Below are 5,670 nucleotides of genomic sequence, written 5' to 3'. Positions count from 1 at the left end.
CTGCTTACCACCACCAAAACCAATCAAGACAAAATTAAGAACTAACCCATCAAAATCTTAATATATTTATCATTTTAATAATGATTCATGTAAGATATGATTTTTAATTTTCATAAAGAATTAGTTACGAACAATGCCATAATAATGACACGAAGACAAGCTTTAATTTATATTGTAGTTGATCGAGATGAAAGGCTTCTTTCCAAGTATTATTGAAGAAAACTATGAAAATTTGAAGATTTTATATGATTCTAAACTAAAAGGAAAAAAGTATCTAAAATTTAAAATTATTTTATAGAAGAAAATTTTGATACAAGAGATTATTTTCGAAAGCTTTTAGGCCCGAATAGCCCGATGGGTTAGCCCAAAACCCGACGGGTTAGGGTTAGGGTTGAAAATTTATGACCCGAAAAATCCATAACCCGAATGGCCCGCACCCAAATAGCCCGGCGACCCGAGTGGGCTGGCCCGAACCCGAACGGGTTAGCCCGATTGACATCCCTAATTAACCATACACATACATATTAAAAATAAATCATAGAATAATAGATTTTTTTTGGTAAAGAGATTTTTTTTATTATTAACTGAGAATAAGATTCAAAAAGTAGAAAAAAAAATAAGATTTGTAAGATAGAAATCGATCGTTGTAGCTTATTCATCCGGAGCTTGTTTGGGGCATCTAATGAATCAAAGGTAATTCAATTCTTTTAAGTAAATTATAGAAAACATAAATTATCAGAGTGGTCATTTTTTTACGGTTCGGTATAAAACCTAACAGCTATGTCACTGTGCAATTAGCGTAGACCATTAGTTTTTTGATAGAATCGTAAAAAAAACTACTTCAGTGACATTTTATTTGATGTGGACCCAGTTTTCAAAAAGTAAATGTTTTGAGCTAAATTCGTATTTGAGTTATATGTTTAGGACCAAAATTAATAATTACTCTATATATTTAAAATTTTCTCCGTAATATACAAAAGCATAAAAGAATTTTAAAAGAAAATGAAATTAGGATCCTGAACATATTAATATGACAAAAATTAGAAAATTGAAACTTTCCTTACCAGGTGGAATCTTGAGAATCAAGGTGGAAGTGTTCTTTCAGATTTAGTGTTAAGAATTCTTCTTTGATTTTGATTTGTTTCCTTCTAAATTAGCGGCTGCGCAAATTAAAATAGAAAAGTGGACATCTTGAATTATGAATTAGAATAATAATTAATATATAATATTAATTTTTAGAAAAAGCAAATAAGCTAACAAATAAAATAATATAAAAAGTGATGGGAAGAACCCTGATTCTTAATTCACAAAATATACCATTAATGGAGGCCGAGTACATCACAAATCTACCATCAGAACTCACCACCAACATACTCTCACGCCTCTCTATCAAAAGCCTTGCTATCAGCAAATGCGCTTGCAAACCATGCACGATCTTTTGCAGTCCGACGATTTTGTCAAATCAAAAATCCAAACCCCAGATTTTCGAAATCGAAGACGAAGACGATTTGGAGAGCCATGATCTTCACTGCCATCCGCTCACAGATTTGGAGATCAAAGGACTAATGGAAGGCATCAAAGGACTAAGAGGTATCTCTGTGAATGGATTGCTTCTTATGTACTCAAGATCAAGGAATCATCTTCACATATGCAATCCGATCACTTGTGAGTATACCGAGCTCTGCTGCCCTGACAAAGACACCCGTGGTCATGTGTTGCAATTTGGATTTGGTGTGAGCAATATAAGGTTGTCTGTATCAATGCGTTCGGAAAATTCGACTCCCATTATGTATACACCCTCGGGACAGGGACATGGAGGCGCCTTGAAGCCGGCGCGGCTTCAGGCTTCAAATTTCATTCGGTTGAACACTTGTTATGTAATGGCAGCCTTCATTGGATGGGATATGATTCGCATCGCATCAATTTGATTTGTGGTTTTGACTTTGAGATAGAACGTTTTAGCATCTTCTCTCTGCCTCCGGCTGGAATTGGAATTGGGAAATTATCTGCTTTGAGGGACTGCCACTCTACAACTATGAAATTGTCATCTAGATGATGAACGAATACCAAGTCGATGAATCTTGGACCATAGAGTCCAAGATAAGTACTAATGGTTTTGGTTGCTACTTTCCTAGGAATTATTTATCTATTGAAGCAATTAAACTTTTTAAGGATGGTGACGTTTTGATGTTGGTGGACAATTCTATTTTGTTATACTGCTCCAACAAGACAAGAAATCTTCAACTCGTCGATATGTTTAAGGATGCAAATGTGAAGGGTTGTGCCCTGATTAGCCTTCTCTCACTCAAGAATTTTTTATTCGAGAATGTGATCTCGTTTTAGTCCATAACTTTAGTATACATATATGTGTTCGTGTCGATGGTTTGTTTATCCGTGTAGTTTTCGGTTTCTAAGGCTTCTAAGTCGTTTAGTGTTCGGGTCTGGCCTTGTTGTGTCGAATAGAAATCGCATCATTCGAATAAATTCATTGCGATATTTTACAACATAGTTGCTCAATGGAATTACCAGACTTCTAATTTCTGTAGTAGTCTGTTTACATTCTCGTTACTGTTACTATTCTGCAAAATTATCATGCCCGCCGGGCAATATGCTACTTATACCGACATATTATCGAGGGCTTACAGTCCTTCCGCCTTTCACTCCGTATCATATGTAGAGATTTTTTCTCCCTACAATAATCAGTTTTCAAGCGAGGGAGACGAATCAGATTGTGATTCGAAGTAGTGTTTAGTGCTCAGCGATGAGCTCAATTGTTGGTAATGTGTGTAGCTGTGATTAATAAAGATCAAGTCACTTTTTCTTCGATGTAAGTTCTTAAACCGAACCACGTAATTCTTGTGCTCTTGGTGTATTTTTTGTCCAAATTCTTTGATTCTTAATCCCATAATCGCTTTGTACATTCCAATTGTTCATCTATGTTTTATTCTCAATTTAATTTTCACACTAACTAAGAATAATATTTGGAAAGTAGAAAAAAATAAAATTTGTGAGATTACAATTTTTACACAAACTTATTCAGGCTATCATGTAAACTTCTATAAGCCTCCGATTGGTTCACGGAATTGGAGGTGTGGAATTAGAATTGAAGTCTTCAATTCCAAATCCCGTGTTTGGTATCATAAAAATTCTTTGATTTGGAATTAAATTACAATTCCAAATCCTCTAATTCCACAAGTTTGAATTCTATAGCAAAAGTAGTAGTATTGCAAATATTTAATAAATTACACACATTGCACACATTCTTACACACACTACACACACATTCACATAGTGCAAGTATCCACACACACACACACACACACACTACACACACATTCACATAGTGCAAGTATCCACACACACACACACACACACTGCGCACACTCACACACATGCGTGCGCGCACGCACACACACCTTGAAAAAACACACATGACACATGCACACTCATACACACATGGCATGTAGTGTGTGTATTGTGAGTGGTATAGTGTGTGTATATAGTGAGTTATGCATGTGTGTAGTGTGTTTTTAGCGACTGTGTGTAGTATGTGTGCGCGCGCACGAAGTGTGTTTTTAGTGAGTATGTGTGTGTGTATTTTAATGATTGAGCAACGTGTGTAGTGTGTTCTCGCTCAATTTTTGAAATTCAATTCCATATCAATTATTTCATTTTGTCATACTAAGAATTTGGAATTGAATTCTAATTCAATTCCATGGAATTCCAATTACCACTATTGAGGAAAATAAATACAAAATTAGTTGGATTTAAATAGTAAAAAAAGAACAAATACTATTAAGGAAAAGCCCTAATTACCTCTTGAGAAAGCATACTCAGCTCTGCCACGACTACCATTTCTTCTTCAAGCAGTGATTCGATTCAATCCATCAGTGGGGCGTGATTACTGTACAAATCTTCCATTTCTTCTTCAAGCAGTGCTTCAATCCATCAATCGCGCGGCGTGATTTCTTCACAAATCTACCATCAGAACTCACCACTAACATCTTCTCACGCCTCCCTCTCCGAAGCATTGCAATCAGCAAATGCGTTTGCAAACCATAGTGCAATCTCCTCGGCTCTCTCGATTTCTCCAAATCCCTTCTTTCCTATTCCGAAACCCCTCCTTTGCAAATAGTAGAGTTCCAAATATTTAGTAAATTACACACACTGCACATATTCATACACAACGCACACATTCACACGTTCTTACACACACTGCACACATTCACACACACACATTCTTAGACACACACTGCACTCACTCACACACACATTCACACACGTTGCACACATGCACACTCATACACACATGTGGTATTTAGTGTGTGTATTGTGAGTAGGAACGGAACCAGAAATATAAATTGGCCGGTGCTGAAATTTAATAAAATAATAATATTATTACAATATTGAAAATAATAATAATATTTAAAAAATAGATAATATACTACTATGTATATAATTCGATTTACTGTTTCGTTAAAATCAAAATACATCTATACAAAGATGTATTAGAATCAAAACTAAAATAGTTGTTGTAAATTAGTTATTCATCTTTTAATTGATTCTACGTCATGAAAAAAATAAAATAATGAAATCTATAAAATTGATTATTAAATCGATGAATATTGTGTGCATTGTACTTTAAATAGTTTAACATGAAATATTAAGTTTATGGTGAGGAGATTGAAATTATTGTGCTTGCTAACTTTATATGCTTTTAAGAATTAAAATTTGGACAATTTGGTGACAAGTTTCCCACTCGTGGTTGAAAAAATGAAAATAAAATGTGAAGAAAAAAAGTAAATTAAAAAGAAAAGAACAAAATTCGTAAAAAAGAATTTCTCAGCTTGACAAAAGTGTAATTGTTTACACTTGGGCCTGGTTAAAATTTAATACTAGAAAATAGTCCTAAAAATATGATAAAAGTTAAGGCCCAACAACTAATAATACTACGTGATTTGAAGCCCAATTATAAAACATCTTCTTTCCTAAAATTTTGTGCGCCGCTTACTGTAAGTATTTTGGATTCATACTAGGGCGCCGGGGTGCCGTCACGGAGGGAGACCATAGGTGAGAGGTTTTTGGGACCGGCCAAGCCCCCGCTGGTGGTTCCGTCCCTGATTGTGAATGGTATAGTGTGCGTAATGGCGGATCCAGACCCCGGAAATGGCGGGGGCGGAATTTAGTAGTTTAAATATTAATAAATTTATTATTTAAATATTAAATATTAAATTTAATAGCATTATTTTAATAATAAATTAAATAATATTATATTAATATTTTAGTAGCACTAGCTTCGTTAATAAAATATAAACATGTACTATTAGCCTACAAATATGTATTACTCCCTCCGTCCCAATTTAGGAGTCCTGGTTTATCATTTTTGGGTGTCCCACTTTAGGAGTCTCGGTTGGAATTTTCCATAAATGATATTAGGCCTCACATTCCACTAACTTTCTTCCACTCACATTTTATTGATAAACTAATATAAAAAAGTAGGACCCACATTCCACTATCATTTTTCACAACTTTCCTTTATATTTCTTAAATCTCGTGCCGAACTCAACCGACTCCGAAAGTGGGACGGAGGGAGTATTCATTTTAAAATATAAAATTATTGAAATTATTATATGCATTCAAAACCATTGTAAATATTATATACAAAAGTGA

Source organism: Salvia hispanica, unplaced genomic scaffold, assembly GCF_023119035.1.
Source record: "Salvia hispanica cultivar TCC Black 2014 unplaced genomic scaffold, UniMelb_Shisp_WGS_1.0 HiC_scaffold_567, whole genome shotgun sequence".
NCBI lineage: Eukaryota > Viridiplantae > Streptophyta > Magnoliopsida > Lamiales > Lamiaceae > Salvia > Salvia hispanica.
Note: the sequence above shows the minus strand (reverse complement) of the source record.